General features: G+C 45.4%; 1 pseudogene; it reads left to right on the forward strand.

The window, feature by feature from the left end:
- Window positions 1–11,611: 11,611 nt before the first annotated feature.
- Window positions 11,612–14,362, forward strand: LOC137675654 (uncharacterized; annotated as a pseudogene).
- The last annotated feature ends 6,777 nt before the right edge of the window (window positions 14,363–21,139 follow it).

The raw sequence follows: 21,139 nt of genomic DNA on the forward strand, positions 1-21,139 counted from the left end.
GGGGATGGGGGGTCAAATCCCTGTGACCCACTCGAACCGAGATGTTGATAATGGACACTATGTTCAGAATTAGAGGGGCCCTGCCTCCAGCCAGGTGGAGGATAGGGACAACCGTGTGTTTTGGACTGTGTGGATTCGATGGCCTGGCACATCAGAAATACAGCAGTATAAGGCTCTAGTGGACACTGGTGCACAATGCACAATAATGCCATCAAACTATAAAGGGACAGAATCAATTTGTATTTCTGTCGTGACAGGGGGCTCCCAAGAGCTGACTGTATTGGAAGCTGAAGTGAGTCTGACTGGGACTGAGTGGCAGATGCACCCTATTGTGACTGGCCCAGATGCCCCCACGCATTCTTGGTATAGATTACCTGAGTATTTCAAGGACCTACTACAATGGTCCACCGGCAAAAAATATCATATTAATAGAGACTCACTGATCGCCATCCACAAGCTGATCTGTCAACTGGAGAACCAAGGAGTGAACAGCAAAACACACTCACCCTTCAACAGTCCCATATGGCCAGTGTGAAAGTCTAATGGGGACACCACCGCTGAATGCTGCTGTAACATGTTAGAGCTTCATTATGAACTGGAGTCAAAGGTAGCCAAGTGGTATGCCACAATTGATACTGCAAATGCATTTTTCTCTACTCCTTTGGCAGCAGAGTGCAGGCCACAGTTTGCTTTCACCTGGAGGGGCATCCAGTACACCTGGAATCGCTTGCCCCAGGGGTGGAAACATAGCCCTACCATTTGCCATGGACTGGTCCAGACCGCACTGGAGAAGGGTGGAGCTCCAAAACACCTGCAATACATTGATGACATCACTGTATGGGGTAACACAGCAGAAGTTGTTTTTGAGAAAAGGGGAAAAAGTAATTCAAATTCTTCTGAAAGCTGGTTTTGCCATCAAACGCGGAAAGATCAAGGGACCTGCAAAAGAGATCCAGTTTTTGGGAATCAAGTGGCAAGATGGCCACCGTCAGATCCCAACAGACGCGATTAACAAGATAACAGCCATGTCTCTGCCAACTAACAAAAAGGAGACACAAGCTTTCTTAGGCGTAGTAGACTCCTGGAGGATGCACATTCCCCACTACAGTCAGATTGTGAGCCCTCTCTATGAAGTGACTCGGAAGAAGAATGACTAAATGGGGCCCTGAGCAACAACAGGCTTTTGAGCAAATTAAACAAGAGAGAGTTCATGCAGTGGCCCTTGGACCAGTCTGGATGGGACCAGATGTAAAAAAATGTGCTCTATACTGCAGCCAGGGAGAATGGCCCTACCTGGACCCTCTGGCAAAAGGCACCAGGGGAGACTCGAGGTCGACCTCTAGGGTTTTGGAGCTGGGGATAGAGAGGATCAGAGGACTGCTATACTCCAACAGAAAAAGAGATACTGGCAGCCTATGAAGGAGTTTGGGCTCCCTCAGAAGTAATTGGCCCTGAGGCACAGCTCCTCCTGGCACCCATATTGCCAGTGTTGAACTGGATGTTTAAAGGGAAGACCCCCTCCACACATTAAGCAACTGATGCTGTGTGGAGTAAGTGGGTTGCAGTTATTACTCAGCGGGCTCGAATAGGGAACCTCAATCACCCAGGAATTCTGCAAGTAATCATGGGCTGGCCAAAAGGCAAAGATTTTGGAAGGTCACCAGAGGAGGAGGTGACGTGTGCTGAACTGGCTCCACTTCTCAGAAAATGAGAAGCATCATGCCTTATTCACTGATGGATCTTCTTGTATTGTAGGCAAGCAGCGAAAGTGAAAAGCTGCTGCATGGAGTCCTACATGATGAGTGGCAGAAGCAGCTGCGGGATAAGGCGAGTCGAGTCAGTTTCCAGAAGTAAAAGCCATCCAGCTGGCTCTAGATATTGCTGAGCAAGAAAAATGGCCAGTACTCTACTTGTATACTGACTCATGGATGGTAGCAAATGCCCTGTGGGGATGGCTGATGCAATGGAAGAAAAACAACTGGCAGTGCAGAGGCAAACCCATCTGCGCAGCCAAATTATGGCAGGATATTGCTACCTGATGAGAGAAGCTGGTTGTGAAGGTATGTCACGTAGATGCTCATGTACCCAAGAGCAGAGCCACTGAGGAACAACAAAACAACCAGCAGGTGGATCAGGCTGCTAAGATTCAATGGTCCCAAGTAGACCTGAACTGGCAGCATAAAGGTGAATTATTTTAGCTTGGTGGGCCCATAATACATCGGGCCATCAAGGCAGAGATGCTACATAGAGATGGGCCCGTGACCGAGGGGTGGATTTGACCATGGACACCATTGCACAGTTCATCCACAAATGTGAAACATGCGCTGCAATTAAACAAGTCAAATGACTAAAACCCCTGTGGTATGGAGGACAATGGCTAAAATATAAGTTGTGGAAGACCCTCAGCCTGCAAACAGCTGTGCTTTACTTGAAGAGCAGAGGATTCGCTTGGGAACGCTGCATTGAGAATAGTTCTTGCTTGCTTTTAAGATAAAGGAGATGAGACCAGTTCACAGGGCCCTTTGAGGCATGAAAGAAGTAAATGTGTTGAAGGTCAGTTCTGAACACAGGACTGAAAACAAGGAATGGTTGTTGATGTTTTGAGCCCAGAATGTCAGTGTTCGCGAGAGGGCACAGAGTAACTGCACGCAGACCAATATGATCATTAAGCAGATCTCGTTTATTTACGTATCTGAGGGTACATTTATACTATTCTATTGAGGGTACATTTATACTATTCTATTTTTGTGCACACTCTGTGTATGTGTCATTTCTATTATGATTGGTTAGTATGCTTTATTCACACGCCTCTATATTAGTTCTGATTGGCTTATGCTAAAAAGTTATATCTTGCAGGTGCAGCATTCTTTCTTATTTTTCAACTTCCCTATATCTTATTTTTCTCGTAGCCAAGGTCCTCAACTTCCCCCATATCTTGTTGGTTCTGTATTATGATTGGCTAGTTCATCACCACCCCATTACCACCCCCTGGACATGCCTGGACATAGCTCGTTCAGTAGCTCGTTCCCACCATTGTCCCGTGGGAACCCCACAAATCCCCCTTTTTGTTTTTGAACGAGCTATGTCCTGTCTCGTCCCTTTTTGTCTTTGTTTTTTACTTAAACCTGATTCCCTGTGTCTCGCAGAGCCCGGTCAAAGAATCCCAGCCTTGGTTACCCATAAACCCTGCTTTTTGTTTTTGAACAAGCCAGGTCTGATGGAACATTTTCAGCAACGCCTGCTTGATACAACTCATCATACATCCCATTATTAGCAAGACAATTATTACAACAACCAACACAGTCATTCCTTGTACTAGCAAGTCCTGTATCCATCCTGTGATGCCAATAGACTGTAGACAGTCCAGGAAAGGTGATGTTGATACGGTAAGTTTGCGCATGTTATCCTTCAGTTGACGAAGATGTTGGTGAACAGAAACAGAAACAGAATGATCTGAAAGATTCATGCAACACATTCCTTCTACATCCTCACATCCATGCCCTTGAGCTAAAAGCAAAAAATCAATTGCAGCCCTATTTTGCAATACTGCATGTCTAATGCTATCAACATCAGTAGCTAAAGTTGAAAGTATCTCAGAAGTTAGATTTAATTGCTTCGCTGTCCAGCACCCTAATGTTTTTGTTAGTTGTAATGCTTTTGCAGTTCCTACTGGCGCAAACAAAGCAGCAATAAAATTAGTAGGTTTGTTCCAGAACCGTACATGATCATCGCATTCTGGTCCTAGCGGTAATGCCGCACGCTTTTTCCGAGAGGCCATGTAATTCCATAATGTTTTGTTTAGCAATTCTCCCACTGAAGGTCAAAACAAGGTAAGTTTCCCTAGGTAACATGGACCTCCAATTGGCCTGCTAGGAATCCCTGGCCAGGCTCGATCACCACAAATTAAAAACAAGCCTCCTGGTAACTTCCGGCCTAGCATGTTGTTTCCCTTCGTGTCAGAATATCGACACCCTAATGGACAAAAGTAATTTTCCCTTATTCCTGTATACAACTCATTTTTTGGAGATACATCTTGTACAGCATATAGTAGTGTATTGTCGTTAATGAGGGCGTGATCAGTTGCTTTGTCACTTTTAAACATAACTGCCCCATAGGTAGGTCCTAAGGCACCTAACAAATCTAGCTCCTGTGGTTCTATCATAGTGTGATTAAGTGACATGATTATCGTCCCTGCCACCATGCAGTATAGTTGACACCGGGATTCATGGAATTTGCACATTGACTAGCTGTTGTTGCACTCATTGTGGCAAGGGTAGGGTTTTGTATGTAACCTTGAAAACTAATCGGATCGAAAACAGGAACTCCTATCAGGCAAGTACGAAAAGGATCTCCAGGGGTTGCCATGGACAAGCAAAATGATTCTTGTCCGGTCGCATTTGCGATGGTAACCCAGATATTTTGTCTGATATCTATCACTGCCTTCCCAATGGTTGTGATACATAAGACCATTGCGATTGCTGTCGCTCCCAATCCTCGGGAGAAACTTCCCATGATCGTGGTATGTTAATTTGTTCCCCACACGCCTGCCAATATAATTTGCTGCTCCAGCACACGTCTTTGTAATGAACTAGCTATTTCAGCTATATGAATTTGCTGACAGTCGCCAATTCTATTTGCCACATTAAGTGCTGGAATATCAAATCTCCCAAGCGAGTTAGCCTCTCTCCCTAATAATTGAATTGCCTGTCTCTCTAGCGAACTTTCTGTTACCCACTGTCTTACACACGGTACACACCCGACATGTCTCCACCACGGCTCAGATTGTCGAATAACCCGCCACTTACTTTCCCCACATACATTACAGTTTTTTAGAAGCCATGGTTCGCAACAATGTCCATGTCCATCACAACCACGTGTCAATTTTACTTCTACTTCAGCTGTTGCATGTAAAGGTGGTAATGACGTAAAAGGATCCTCAAGGTGGCTTATCAATGGCGTTGCAATCCCCAGAGTCTTTAGGTACGGAGCCAAGATCCTCAGTGCTCGGTGCTGCTCTCTCTGTTGGATCTCCGGATCTGGGTTCCACCTCCACATATGGTTTAATACACTTGATCGGAAACCATCGTACTCCTGTGCCTGTAGAGACAGAAGCATAACCTCGACCCATTAGTAATAGTTCCCCTGGTCCCAACCACTCGTTAGTACCTGGTTCCCTATACCACACTTTGCCTTTGTTTTGCACATAGCTTGCTCCCTGTCAAACTGCCTCCCAATGTATTACAATTGGGGGTCGCTCCTTATCTCCTGCTAAAGTTAAATGGTTAAGTACATAAACAGCTTTTGCAAGTCTCTCAGAAGGTTCAGTTCCCTCTCCCCCTTTTTGTTTTTGCAGAAGCTGTTTCAATGTACTATGAGCACATTCCACAATCGCCTGACCCGTAGGCGAATGAGGAATCCCAGTGACATGTGTAATACCCCATAGTTGACAAAATTGACGAAAAATCTGTGAACAATATGCTGGTCCATTATCAGTCTTAAGTTGTTGTGGAACCCCAAGACTTGCAAAGCAAGCAAGTAAATGTCATTTAACATGACGACCTGTTTCCCCATGTCCTGGTTTGGCCCAAACCAGGCCAATTAGTCTTAAAGAAACCAAGGTCACTGCTAAATTCCTCACTGCTTATGAGTGAAGAGCCAAAGGGGGATCGCACCTGCAGGGAGGAGCAGACAGGGCAGGTGACCCAAGATTGACCAACAAAGTATTCCATCCCATACATGTCATTCTCACTTTCCTATTTATCACTAACCCACTGCCTCCTGGAGGTGGGGCCCAGGAGGGAGGGGCCCTCCTGTCTCCCACTGATTGGTACCAGCTTTGCCAATTTTCCAGTTAAAAGCCTGCAGGTGTGATGGCAGGGGGAGCTACTGCATTTTCCCCTCTGCCTGTGCTGGGGGGAGCAACTCTGCCTGAGGAGGATTTCCAAGCTCTCAGTCTTGGTTTTGTATATATTTGTATATATTTGATTATTTCTATTATTCTTATTATACTCTTTTTTATTACTATAGTTTATTAAAACTGTTTTAACTTTCCAACCCGTAAGTCTCTCTCCCTTTTCCCTTTCCCTTCGGGTGGGGGGGGGGGGAAGAGGGTTAACAGAGAGCATCTGCCACAGGGTTAATAGCCGGCCCAGCTTTAAACCGTGACACCCCAGTTTGTGCTGTTGCCCATATTACATGTGAAAACGTATCAACAGATACATGAACATATTTGAGCCTTCCAAATTCTGCAATGTGAGTAACATCCATTTGCCACAGTTGCAATGCACTCAACCCTTGAGGATTTACCCCTATCCCAATTCCCATGCCAATTTTCTGACAACTAGGACAAGCACTGACTAATTCACATGCTTGTGCCATGGTGAGGTGAAATTGTTTTGCTAGCATTTTCGCTGATTGATGAAAGAATTGATGGGATAGGCGAGCTTGTTCAAATAAATTTGGTGATATTTGTGTATAGGACACAAGTGTGTCTGCTTTATTATTGCCAATGCTCAAACCTTGATCAAATTGATGACTACGAATGTGAGTAACAAAATAAGGTACCTCTCTGAGGTTTATTGCTTGATGCAACTGTAGCAAAATGGTGTAAAGTCGCATATTTCTTATTGGTCGTATAAAAGCTCTTTCAATTCGATTTACAATGCCTGCTGCATAAAGAGAGTCTGTTACAATATTTACAGGTAAGTCCTTCCATTTTATAAAGACCTGGTATATCGCAAAAAGTTCAAGTGTCTGCAATGAGTCCTCAGTTTGTCCTGAGAATTTGCAATGTTTCCATTGTCCATCCTCTTGCCAGGTAATAACTGCTGAGTGTGATCGCTTTCCTGCATCAGTAAAAACAGTTAGTCCAGTCACAGGTATCTCTGATCTGATAGGTTTTTCTTCCCAATCCTGTTTGCAAATAAACTGTAGCTATTTATCTTTGGCAAATGTGTTAACAATTGTCCAGTAAAGTCCTGTAAGGCCATTTGAAAAAGAGTTGACTGATTTGTTAACCACTGTAGATATTCCTTTCTGATAGGCAAATAGATAGCATTTGAGTCTAGTCTGGTAATGTCTGTAATTCTTGTACGCACTTTGACAAGCAGTTGTGCTATTGCTTCCACTCTGGTACAGATTGTTGTTTTAGGATGAAAAACCAAAGAGTCCACTCGAGCATTGCCTTCTGCAATAAACCCAGGCAAATTAGTATGATTTCTTACATGTAAAACATAAAACAATGCAGTTCAGATTTGAATTTCTTGCCACAGAGCTCGCAGCAATGCAAAAACACACTGATTACATATATGCTCTATAACAGATCTATCCAATTGCTTTATAATGCCAGCTACATATGCTGAATTAGTAACCAAATTAAAGGGAATGGGAAAATTCTGAAATACTTCTAATACAGCTCGTAATTCTACCACCTGAGGTGAACCCTTTTGTTGTACTACCATAGATTCCCACTTGCCGTCAGAATACCAGACAAGGCCCGCCTTGCCTGTTTTCCCAGATCCATCTGTAAAAATGGTAATTCCATCCACGGGAGTGTCTGTACACCATGCTCCCGTGGCAATTGGAAGTTCCGCACTCAACAACCTGTCCCGAGAAATTCTCCATGGCTGTTTGCAAAGCAAAGCTATTGGCTATACACCACTCAAAATATTGAGCTGCAATAGGAACGGTTAGTGATGCAGGATATCTGGCCACAAGCTCCCGATATTGCATCCGTCCTTTGATGATAATCTGTGCCAATAGCTCTGCAATCATGGGGACAGTTTTCTTTGTTCTTAAAGGTAGAAACAACCATTCCAATATATGTAACGATTTTGATCATTCTGAATTCCATTGACCAATTATTGCATATGGAATTTGCCTATCAAACAAAGTGATAATTTGTATTTCCTGATTCAAATCAATACAATGTACAAATTTTGAATGTAGCCTGCTTTCTATTTCTGTAATCAGTTGCTGTACCTCTGCAGTAGTCTGTTGTGGTGCTGTTAAATTTGTGTCCCCTGCTAACAATTGAAATAGAGACTGCAATTGTGATGACGTAAGCCCCAAGTACGGCCGCAGCCATAACTTGAGCCTTATGTTCCACACTTGCACTCGTTCCACAACGGCCTTTTGCCACAGGTCCAAGGCTTGGCAGCCATGCAGGTTAACCCTGCGTGGAAACACCAGTCCTGCGCTCCCTGCGGTTCAGGCTGTGAGTTAACTGCTTAGGCCTGGAACTGGTTGGGAAGATTCATTTGTCTCAGCACACAGTTCCTCCCTGCGTTCTTTCTCCAGTTTCCCTGCACTCTGCAGCTGGTTGTTATCAGCTGACCTTGAGCATTATACTGAGACCTGCACAGCTTCACAAAATGCTCCAGCTTCTCACAGCAATGACACATCAAAACAGAGTTATCTCTCCCACTCAGCTTCGACTTCTTAAGGCAGTTTTTCTTAAAGTGACCTTCTTGCTCGCATGTATAACAACGATGAACTACCTTAACTGCTGCCGCAAAAGTTTTTGCTAAATGCTCCATCTGAAATGTGGTGGTTCCTACTTTCTCACAAGCATCCATCAGCTCAGTTAAGGTGGGGCCACAATTCGCCATCCCTGCAATAACTTTCCTGCAATCCTCATCTGTGTTGTCCCTCGCTAACTGTAGTAACAATGCTTCTTTTACAATTTTCCAATCTAACAGTTGCCAAATATTTCTTCCCTCAGGACCCGCACCCACAATCACCGGATATGCTTGTGGAATTATAACCCCTTCTAATAACGCATCTCGAACGATCCCTTTCCATTTCACTCCTCCCCTCTCTTCCCCTGTATACGCGGGCGGACGCTGACCCTCTCCCTCACCTCCCACATTACCAGATGGACGCAAACCTCCCCTCCCGCCCTGATCTAAAGGTGGAGTAGGGAATTGCAAAGGAGGTTGAGGTGGCCCTAATACTTGTCCCGAACACAGAGGGGGGTTTGGGGGAGACATAGTCACGTGTCCCGAGGCGTTGGCTGAACGATGCTGCTGCAATTCCGTCTTTAATTCTTCCAGTCGTCTACCAAGTTCTGTCATGTCAAGTTCGTGTCCATTTCGTGATGGTAACGGTCCTTTAAGTCCTTGTGACTCTGGTACTGCTGACTCCGTAAATGGCAACTTTAACGGTGGTCGTTTAGCGCCGGAATGTAAACTTTGTTCAACAGACTCAGGAAACGGCGAATCCGGTAAAGGTGGATACGAAGCAGGTTTACCCTCCTTCTTGTTCTCCTGCTCAGCCTCATCCGTAGAGAGATCAATGAGAGGAGGAGGGGGTTTTGGCCAATTCTCCTGTTCAGCGTCTGAATCAATTAGTCCAAATCGAGTTCGTGTTTTAGGGCGCACTACCGGTTCTGATGGATCTGTATCTATTTTACTCGCTCCCCGCTCCTCAGCTTTTTTCGGAGCCGTCTGTACCCACGGCGATAAAGGAGCTGCCACCGGTACAGCCACCGGGGCCGTGGGAGGTGTTGGTCCCGCAAACAGTGAGGGGGTAGTAGACGTCTGCGGTCCTAAAGCCTTAAAAGCTGTATGTGTGACTTCTCTCTCTGCTTTTATTCCTTTTAACGCTTCGCTAACCAGCCTCCATGTAGCAGACAATTTAAAGGCTTCCTTATCACCACTTGACACCGCATTCCAGAGAGAGTCACCAATCTTCTCCCATAAAGGCACTTCAAAGACATCACTAAAGGTTGTAAGATGTCCTTTATCTTTTGCCCAAAACAGTAACTGCTTTAACGCAGCTTCGTCATATTTAATTCCTCTCTCAGAGAGTATATGTTGGAGGAGTTTCACCACTGCCACTTCTGTCTTGGTCAGGGTAGACCCCATTCCTCCCCCAGCTGCCTGGGAAGCCCTACCCAGGTTTTCCTTTGCTAGCAAAACTCGGGCTTACCGCATCCGTTCCTGCCGGTGCGAGCCGCATCCGTTTCTGTTTTCCGGTGCGAAAATCCAGTGCCGGGGCAGCACTCTACAGCTGGCTTCCTCTCATCCCCCTTTCGGTCTGTTGTCCGCTGCTTCTCTGCAGTCTCCGGGCCGAAGAGTCCCTGTCCCGGGCACCACTTGTCAGTGTTCGCGAGAGGGCACGGAGTAACTGCACGCAGACCAATATGATCATTAAGCAGATCTCGTTTATTTACGTATCTGAGGATACATTTATACTATTCTATTGAGGGTACATTTATACTATTCTATTTTTGTGCACACTCCGTGTATGTGTCATTTCTATTATGATTGGTTAGTATGCTTTATTCACACGCCTCTATATTAGTTCTGATTGGCTTATGCTAAAAAGTTATATCTTGCAGGTGCAGCATTCTTTCTTATTTTTCAACTTCCCTATATCTTATTTTTCTCGTAGCCAAGGTCCTCAACTTCCCCCATATCTTGTTGGTCTCATAGCCAAGGCCCTTGTTCTGTATTATGATTGGCTAGTTCATCACCACCTCATTGCCACCCCCTGGACATGCCTGGACATAGCTCGTTCAGTAGCTCGTTCCCACCATTGTCCCGTGGGAACCCCACACCAGAACACTGTGGCTCTTCCCGGAATGGGTGATGAGTGCTTTAGCGTGTGAATGTTGATGTCATTCTGAACTGCATAGTCCGGCTCCTGCATTGTAGTATTTAAATAGGGTAGTAGAATGACAATAAAAGTGCTTTAGGTCTTTTGGCCCTTGTCTCCTTGATTGCAGAGTCTGTGCCTTCTTTTCTGCTCGCCACAAAAAGTATGTAGAGGCCTGGCAAATTGACTATATCTCACTTCTTCAAACCTGGCAAGGCAAGCACCATGTGTTCACAATGGTGGAAGCAAATACCGCCCAGTTGGAAACATACCCTCTGCCTCATGCCACTGCCCGTAACACTATTGTGGGCTTTGAAAAGCAAATTTTGTGGCAGCATGGTACTCTGGAAAGAATCGAGTCAGACAATGGGACTAATTTCTGACACAGCCTCATAGAGACCTGGGCTAAAGAGCATGGTATTGAGTGGATGTATCACATCCCCTACCATGCACCAGTTGCCGGGAAAGTGGAAGGATGTAATGGGCTGTTGAAGACGACACTGAAAGCAATGGGTGATGGGACTTTCAAAAATTGGGATGAACACCTAGCAAAGACCACCTGGTTAGTTAATACCAGGGGATCTGTGAGTCAGGCTGGTCCTGCTCAATCCAAACTGTTGCGCACTGTAGAGGGGGATAAAGTCCCTGTGGTTTGTCCAAGAAATATATTGGGGAAAACAGATTGGATTACTCCTGCCAGGAGCAGGTCCAGCCTCTATGATAGACACAGCAGCTGCCCTGGTGCCCACAACTGGCATCACAGATACTCAGACCCTGCCAGTCCCTACAGCAGGCATCCCAGCTACCCCAGAGGCTATTCAGATCTCTGTACTGGGTACTGCAATTACTCAACTGCAGGCAGCACTTGCTGTGATTATCCAGACTTTGACAACTAGCACTGCAGCTATTCAGGTCCCAGTAATTGGTGGTGCAGCTAACCTAGGTATGCAACCAGTGCTGATATCAGTTGCCCCTGTACAGAAGAAGAAATACACAAAAAGAGCAGGTCATGATGGCCTACGAGGGACATCACAGGAGGTCGAGCCAGAGGTAACTACTCAATTCCTATCCCTGAGTGAGCTGTGAGATATATGTAAAGATTACAGCTGTCATGAAGGTGAGCCACTTGTTACTTGGTTGCTCTGTGTGGGGATCTGTTCCTTGTCCCCCTTTTTATTTTTCCGGCATTGTCCCAGAAACCGTCCTATCCTATGTGCTCAGACGCCATCTTCTGGGGTACAGGACTACCTGACCTTGACGACATTTTCTGAGGCAAAAAGTTAGTCGCCGACTAGGGGTGAGTGACGTCTCCGCCCTCCAGCCCTCCACCCCCTCCGGAGAGACCCATCCAGGATATCGGGCGGCAGCCTGGCAATGGGCCAATCCTACGGCGTGGGAACCGGACCTGTCACGCCCTCGGGCCTGTGAGTGGTGCGAACTGTGACTGGCAGCTCCACATCAGCATGACTCTGCAAAAATTCTCTATAAAAGAGGCTGTTTTGCCCCACCATGCGCGCGCCCACCCCCGACTGCCGAGAATCAAGAGAGGACCCACGGGACGCCGCGGGATCCAGGGTGTGGTGACTATCCTTTCCCTCTCAACTGATCTCGTTTCCTCTCTTCCTTTTACTTACTTCTCTCTCTCTCTTTCTCTCTCCCTTCCTTGCTCACTAAGTTGCCTCATTGTTGGACTTAATAAAGTCAAAGTTAAGTTTATTGATACCGTGCCTCGGTTGTGCTTTGTCCGAACTCAAGGATCACGAATCTATTTTATCTTTGGTCAGGATTTTGAGGGTGATTTATATTAATCAGGTGGGTCCCACGTGGACTGACTGCATTGAACCAGGCGGGTCCCACGTGGACTGACTGCATTGGAGTTACTAATCAGGCGGGTCCTTCTCAGGACTGACTGCATTTAATTTCTAGATTTACTAATCAGGCGGGTCCTTCTCTGGACTGACTGCATTTATTTTCTAGATTTACTAATAAAGCAGATCTTAATCCGGAACCTGACATTTTAAATTGGCGTCACGGACAGGATCCTTGAGTTTTGGAAGGTATCAATAGCTTAGAGAGAATGGGCGCAATTCTGAGTGCATCTGTTGAAACCCAAAATCAGGAATTAGAAGATCTGGCACAGACGCCGCAGGCACTAAAGATTTTGGTGCAGTTGTTGCAAAAGCGGGTGGCAGATTTAGAGCAAAGAAACTGTGAATTGGAGGAACAGGTTAAAACTCTGCAAGATGAAGTAGGGAATGAACAAGAGAATGTAAGGTGTTTGCAGGAGGCTTTTGTAGAAAAGTTACTTGCTTGTGACTGCAAGGGGGGACGGAATCGTCAACAGGGAACTGATGCAGCCCTGTCCCATGGTGATTATCACAAAGGGGATGGTTTGTACCCCAGTGGAGAACCAGAGGAAGTGAGGAGGCGATATGATTTACCGCAGGGTCCTCCGCAACCCCTTCAACCGCTGGTCAAGGTAGAATATGCTTATGAGGATAGTGAGGACAATAACCCTAAGATGGTTACTAAGGAGGTGCCGTATACAGCAACTGAATTGGCTAAGTTGAAAAAAGAATAATCGCGCAGTCCAAAGGAGTCTGAGAACGAGTATGTGTGGAGAGTGTCATTAACTGGCGGAGATCAGATTATGTTGAGTGAAAGAGAAGCTGAGGGATATTGGGCACCTGGAGTGTTTTTGACTACTGGTGGTCATAGGGCCCCTTGGTCTCACCCAGCGAGCAGCTTATTGGGCTGGAGGTTTAAATCCCTTGGAGAGGGGAGATCCTCTTGCGCTTACAGGCTCGGTGGATCAGCTTGTGGAGAATGTGCAACAGGCGGCTTGTTTGCAGATGATGTATGATCGGGAATTGAAGTTTAGGCAGGAATCCCCAATGATGATACCGGTAGATCCTGAGAGGATGACTCCCCTGATTAGAGGTTTGCCTGATTCATTGAAACCCTTAGGAATTCAATTACAAGGCACTATCAGAAATACCCCTCAGAGTGCACGGGTGACAGCTGCTTTAACCGGAGCTTTAACCCTGGATCGCCATATCCCAGGACAAAAAGTGTGGACGTGGGGGGAAGTAGCTCAAGAATTGATTAACTATGGGCGGAAATATGGTCCAGTGAAATCAGAACCTAAAAATGTGAGGCGTACGGAGGCGAAGATTCCTCCAGTGAGGCCCTCTCCCCCGAACCTGGTGAATTCAAAGAAAGATAATATATCTCAAAGGAGAGCATTGTGGTTAATAGGAAAACATAAGGGAATACCCCTGAAGTGTATGGATGGGCTTCGTACTGAACAGTTGGAGAAAATGGTACTAGAGTGGCCAGGGAAAGGCACAAAAGTAATTCTCACTGATGAGGGATGGGTAATGAAACCACCCGAGAAACCATCATCTAATGCCCCTGGGGGAAGGTATGGAATTCCCTCTGCCCCACCTTGGGTGGAGCAGGAAGTAGTTTCTAGATTTTCACCCAGAAGGGAGGAAAACTAATTCCTTCGCCTGTTTCTCGTGAGCAGATGGGCGAAGGGTGGATGCGCATTAGACAGCTCACCCTCACCCCACGAGGTGATTTGATTTCATTTTGTGTGGTGGGACCTAAACAAATACCTATTCCTTTTGTAGTGGACACTGGTGCTCAAATTTCTGCTATACAGGAAAATGATGCCCGTCGATGTGGAATAAAACCTTCAAAAAAACCCCTGATGGTGTCGGATGCATTCGGGAATGTTAAGGTACAGACGTTAGTGTGAACCTCTCTCAGACTCCCCGGGGAAGACACATCAATTACTGTAGAAATGGTAATGGGAGAATTCCCATCAAATTTATTGGGAATGGATGTCTTAAAGGGCCGTAAGTGGACAGACAATCAGGGAGGCAACTGGATATTTGGAGTTGCCAAACTAAATTTGAGGCTCCTGATTCCAGCCCCTCCTCTTCCCCCATCTACAGTGACTAATGTGAAACCATATTCTCTACCCCTGGGAGCCAGAGTAGGCATAGCCCCTGTTTTGACAGAATTGCGGGATCAAGGAATTATAGTTCCCACGCACTCGCCCTACAACTCTCCGGTATGGCCAGTGCGAAAACCAAATGGAAAATGGTGACTGACGATTGATTATCGTCGATTGAATGCCAACACAGGACCCCTAACTGCTGCTGTGCCTAACATTGCCGAACTCATTAGTACCATTCAGGAGCAAGCCCACCCTATTTTGGCAACTATTGATGTTAAAGATATGTTTTTCATGGTTCCTCTCCAACCAGAGGATCAGGCTCGCTTTGCCTTCACTTGGGAAGGACAGCAATATACATTTACAAGGTTACCCCAAGGATTTAAGCACTCCCCAACTCTGGCACATCACGCCCTGGCAAGGGAATTAGAACAAATCCCTCTGGAAAAAAATGTCAAAACTTATCAATATATTGATGATGTGCTAATAGGGGGAGACCAAATTGAATCTGTGGGCAAGGTGCAGTCAGCAATTATCACGCACCTGGAAGGTTTGGGATTGCAAGTCCCACCTGAGAAGGTTCAATTACCTGCAAATGAAGTTAAATTTCTGGGAATCTGGTGGAAAGGAGGAACCATGTGCATTCCAGATGATACTCTGCTAGCCTTAGACCAGGTAAAATTACCTACCTCAAAACGAGAATTGCAGCAAGCACTAGGAACCTTGGTATTTTGGCGAAAACATATCCCTGATTTTTCCATAATAGCTAGGCCGTTGTATAATTTGTTACGAAAAGGTGTCTCTTGGGAGTGGACCCCTGTCCATGAAGAAGCTCTACAACTACTGATATTTGAGGCTTCTAGTCACCAAGCCTTAGGTCCAATTCATCCTACTGATCCCATCCAAATTGAATGGGGATTTGCTGAATCTGGACTGTCACTTCACTTCTGGCAAAAGGGACCAGAGGGACCCCCGAGACCTGTTGGCTTTTATTCTCGTAGTTTTAAAGACACAGAAAAACGTTACACAATATGGGAAAAGGGATTGTTTGTGGTAAGCTTAGCACTACGAGAGGCCGAGCGCACCATTCGTCAGCAACCAATCCTTCTCAGAGGCCCCTTTAAGGTAATAAAACCAATTTTAGCAGGGATCCCTCCCTGGACGGGGTGGCACAACGAGCATCCGTGCGGAAATGGTATGCACAAATTGAACATTATTGTGGCATCTTTAATGTATCAGAAGGCACACCTAAAAAACTAGCTATACAGGAGGAATTCTCTCCAAGTCGTGAGAATAACCTCCCACCTCCTGTCATACAAGTAGCGCCTCCTTTTTCCAAGCAATTACCAAATGTCTGGTTCACTGATGCCTCAGCCAAACGTGAGGGAAAAGTGTGGAAGTATCGAGCCGCTGCCTTACAAGCCCAGACTGATGAGAAAATCATAACAGAAGGTGAAGGCAGTGCACAAGTGGGTGAATTAATTGCTGTTTGGAGTGTTTTCCAACATGAGGCTCAATCTTCTTCTCCTGTCTATATCTATACTGATTCTTTTGCTGTCTTCAAGGGGTGCACTAAGTGGCTTCCTTTCTGGGAGAAAAATGGGTGGGAAGTAAAGTGGGTACCGGTATGGCAAAAGGAAAAGAGGCAGGACATTTTAAGAATTGCCAAACGAGGGAATTTTGCCATAGCCTGGGTGGCCTCTCACCAAAACAGTGATGATCTAACTAGCCAATTGAACAATAAAGCAGACGAATTGTCTCGTCCAGCTCCCTTACAAAACGAACCAGTAACAGAAAATTGGGAGAGACTATTGGAGTGGCTGCATGTCAAACGAGGACACACAGGAGCCAAAGATCTTTACTGCGAGGCACAACCTCAAGGCTGGCCTGTCACAAGAGAAAACTGTGAACATGTATTTCTGAGTGCAGCTTATGCCGCCACGGACTCGACAGACATCCCCTAGACAGCCCTCCCTTACACATTAAAAGCGGAAAAGGACTGTGGGAAACCTGGCAAATAGATGATATTGGGCCTTTCCGCAAATCAGAAGGAAAACAATATGTGTTAGTGGGAGTGGAAGTAGTATCAGGACTGATACAGGCAGAAGCGTTTGCCCGAGCCACTGGGGCAAACACAGTCCAAGCCTTAAAAGGATGGTTTAGTTCTTTCCCATAACCTCAATCAATTCAATCGGATAATGGTTCACATTTTACAGCAAAGATGGTTCAAGATTGGGCAACCGAAGAAGGGATCAAATGGACTTTCCACTCTCCCTACTACCCCCAAGCAAATGGGATAGTGGAAAGGACCAATGGCTTACTAAAGCGATTTCTAAAACCGCATGACCCAGGATGGGCAAGCCGGTTATGGGATTTACTTTGGTAAACAACTGGTGGGGAAAATTTGGAAGTCCAAAAATTACAGCTTTTTATCCGGAGCCCCCGACAATTATACCTGCCCCCAAAGGTCCAGATCATCCCATAAATTCATCTTATCATCCAGGACAACCAGTACTGGTAAAACTCCCTACCGTGGGAGAAGTTCCACTGGTACTTGTTACTCCGTTTAATGAATATGCGTGGAAAGCAAAAGATGCCCTGGGAAAGGAGCATAAAATTAATACACGATGGATTGTTCCATCATTTTAACCAAAACCTCATCCGGTCCTTTCACTAATAAGACCAAGAAGTTTCCTTTTTTACAGGTTGTAAGATAGAAGTTCAGAGAAGAAGAAGAAGAAGAAAGTAACATTTAATGGAAGTTTTGATTGTGTGTATAGTTGTAAATTTTATAGCTTTAATAATCTTTGCAGTATGCCTTTATCACCATTAGCAAAATTGTTTTGGGCAGTTGTACGTTGTCTCGTCTGTACTGTTCAAAGCATGCCCGGCGAGAACCTTGCTTCCTTGTTCTCAGGTTTAACATGGGAAAATGAGTTCTTGTTGTTGGGAAAATTGATCGCTCAAGCTTTTAATCTTATTAATCTTATTAATTGCTGGGTGTGTGGCGGACCATTTGGTCTGGAAAGTTGGCTGTGGATCTCCATTCCTCTTGCTCCCGAGTGGATTGTGAGAAGAATCACCCTCATCTTGGCCCATACAATACCCTGCTCCTGGTCGCTATTGTATTAGTTACACCCAAAAGGGAGGGTGGTACAATCAGTCCCTGGTGGGGGAAGGTTTTCTGGATCCTCCACTGATTACACTCACTTTGGGGAAATATTAGGTGCAAATTGTGTTTGGAAACAATGGGCAGGAGCATGGTAATGCAAATGGTGATGGAAATAAATTAATTAACTGTGGTGTGACAGGGGACCCCTTTGGCCTGGGAACCATCTGAGTCAAAGGACTACCGCCCTGCCAGATCATGGCCAAGTCCTTTGCAAATGGGATGCAAATCCTGAAAGGTTATTATTGGATTTGCAGGCACCATGCATACAAAATGCTACCAAAAAATTGGACTGGGGTATGTTATACCACCTCATACTTTCATACTTCTGAAAATTGACAGCTAAGAATTGGGAATCAAATTGTATGATCCCCAACAAATTGAGTATTATGGACCCGCAACCTGGAAGACCAATGAACCAATCAGCAGTGCTCGAGAACCAATCAACATTAGCTGGTTCTCGATTACCTGCTAGCAGAAGGAGGAGATTGTGCAAAATTAAATGACTCTAATTGTTTCTTGAAAATTGATGATAATGGAAATGTGGTTACATTATATAACTCTTTCTTCATTTTGTTTACGACATGTTATAACTGCACTATAATTTTATCAAAAGTTGTTTGTCGTTATTGATGATATTGTTGTTGTTAGACTTCTGTAAAGAAGAGGAGGTGTCTCATTCTGTTTATTAGAATGATACCAATCGCAAGTCATTAGACTTATCTTTATTTCCTTGTATGCTTTTCTCTTTCCTTTTCCTTCTTTTAACCTCTTATCTTTTTCTGTCCTTACCTTTCTACACCCCCTGGAATCGAACCACTGACATTGACGATTTCTGAGCCACAGGGTTGTGTGGGGATCTGTTCCTTGTCCCCCTTTTTTTTTTTTCGGCATTGTCCCAGAAACTGTCCTATCCCACGTGCTCAGACGCCATCTTCTGGGGTACAGGACTACCTGACCTTGACGACATTTTCTGAGGCAAGAAGTTAGTCGCCGACTAGGGGTGAGTGACGTCTCCGCCCTCCAGCCCTCCACCCCCTCCGGAGAGACCCATCCGGGATATCGGGCGGCAGCCTGGCAATGGGCCAACCCTACGGCGCGGGAACCGGACCTGTCACGCCCTCGGGCCTGTGAGTGGTGCAAACTGTGACTGGCAGCTCCACATCAGCATGACTCTGCAAAAATTCTCTATAAAAGAGGCTGTTTTGCCCCACCATGCGTGTGCCCCCCCCCCGACTGCCGAGAATCAAGAGAGGACCCACGGGACGCCGCGGGATTCAGGGTGGTGACTATCCTTTCCCTCTCAACTGATCTCTTTTCCTCTCTTCCTTTTACTTACTTCTCTCTCTCTCTTTCTCTCTCCCTTCCTTGCTCACTAAGTTGCCTCATTGTTGGACTTAATAAAGTCAAAGTTAAGTTTATTGATACCGTGCCTCGGTTGTGCTTTGTCCGAACTCAAGGATCACGAGTCTATTTTATCTTTGGTCAGGATTTTGAGGGTGATTTATATTAATCAGGCGGGTCCCACGTGGACTGACTGCATTGGAGTTACTAATCAGGCGGGTCCTTCTCAGGACTGACTGCATTTAATTTCTAGATTTACTAATCAGGCGGGTCCTTCTCAGGACTGACTGCATTTAATTTCTAGATTTACCAATAAGGTGAGTCCCTCTCGGGACTGACTGCATTTAATTTCTAGATTTACTAATAAAGCAGATCTTAATCCGGAACCTGACACTCTGCTGCTGGGATAATGGAGCTGATGGTTTTGAGTTAGAGGGTTGTCCTGGTTTCATTGGGATTTGGTTTCAGTTTGTGGGCAGCCATGGTGATCAAGGCCCTTAGCAGTTAAATCCAGGGCAGCTGACCCAGGCTGGCCCACAGGTGTATTCTATATCATTGACATCAAGCTCACTATAAAAGGCAGGGCTTTCTGGGAAGAGGTGGGTTGTTTTTTTTTTTTTTTTGATCTTGTCTTCTTTTCTTCTCTCTTCCTATTTTCCAATGATTGTGATTCCTGGAGCAATGTGCTGGTGCTCTGTAGATAAGTATAGTTTTGTCTGTTTTGTGTTGTCATTTATATTGTTTTCTTTATTTCATTAAATCTGTTTAACTTCAACCTACAAGTCTCCCTCCTTTTCCCAATTCCCTTCCTCAGTTGGGGAAGGGACATTGGGTGATAGAAAAACTGTTTATTGTTTAGCCCTGGGTGCAGGCTAAACCAGGACAGGGGTAGAGAAGCCAAGCAGCTGGGATCAATGGCTAAAGAAGTGGGTATTGATAGGGCTCTTACAACAGGTGCACAGCCCCTCTCTGTCTGGTGGTGACTTCTGCAAAGTGTGAAGAACAGGTATCCCTTTAAGTATGATGTCATATACCACCCAGGCAAGTGGAGAACCATTGAGAGAGGTCTTACGAATCTGAGGGAAATAGCTGTGTGGGAGCTGATTTTTGCTGACCTGGATGACCTGTGGACACCACTAGATCCAGATGCACTCAGTTACCAGACCCGTGTGGCGCAAGTGGGTACTGAGCGCACCACTGTTGTATGCCAACACAATAGCACTATTCAGCTGGGGAGATGCTGGGGCACCAACAGTGGGCGACATAGATAATCAAATGCAGCAATATGCAGACAGTCTTGTTTCCTCCCCACAGGCCAGCGTCTCAGCTGTGGAAAAACCATCTGACAAATCCACAGAACTGCTTGGTAAGGTGTTGGAAAAATTGTCCCAGATGGAGGACAGACCCTGCTCCCCACCTCTACTGATGAATGTCTCTGCTATCAGGAGACAGAGTTCCTTTGCAAGATCTGCTCAGGAGGGGCAGTACACATCACGAGGCACCCCCTGATTTTTCCTGTGTAACCATGGAGAATGGAAAATCTCTGGTCAGTTGGGGTCAGCTGTCCTAGTTGTCCCCCCTCCCAACTTCTTGCCCACCCCCAGCCTACTCACTGGCATGGCAGTATGAGAAACAGACAAGGCCTTGATTTTGTGCAAGCACTGTTCAGCAACAGATAAAACACTGGTATCTTATCAACACTGTTTTTGCTGCAAATCAGAAAAATGGCACCATAAAGGCTACTATGAAGAAAATCCATCCAAGCCAGACCCAGTATAAGTGTCTTGGGACACAGTTAAAAATAACTGGTGTATTTTTCTCTGTTGAAAAGACATAAGCAGGAGCCTGATGGAACAGGGAGAAAGGATGCTGTACCTTACAAACGTAAACATTATTAAGCAATAAAAAAATACAAATCCCAAGACTTTAATCAGTTTTCCATTTTAAAAGCTGCTTGAAGACCTTTTTTTGTGTAATTAAACACTTAAAAAGAGAAAAAGAAGAGGTTTAAAAAGTTATGAGTAACTGCACAGTTAGTCACCAAGGCAAGCAGCTCCAGTGCC

Source organism: Nyctibius grandis, chromosome W, assembly GCF_013368605.1.
Source record: "Nyctibius grandis isolate bNycGra1 chromosome W, bNycGra1.pri, whole genome shotgun sequence".
NCBI lineage: Eukaryota > Metazoa > Chordata > Aves > Nyctibiiformes > Nyctibiidae > Nyctibius > Nyctibius grandis.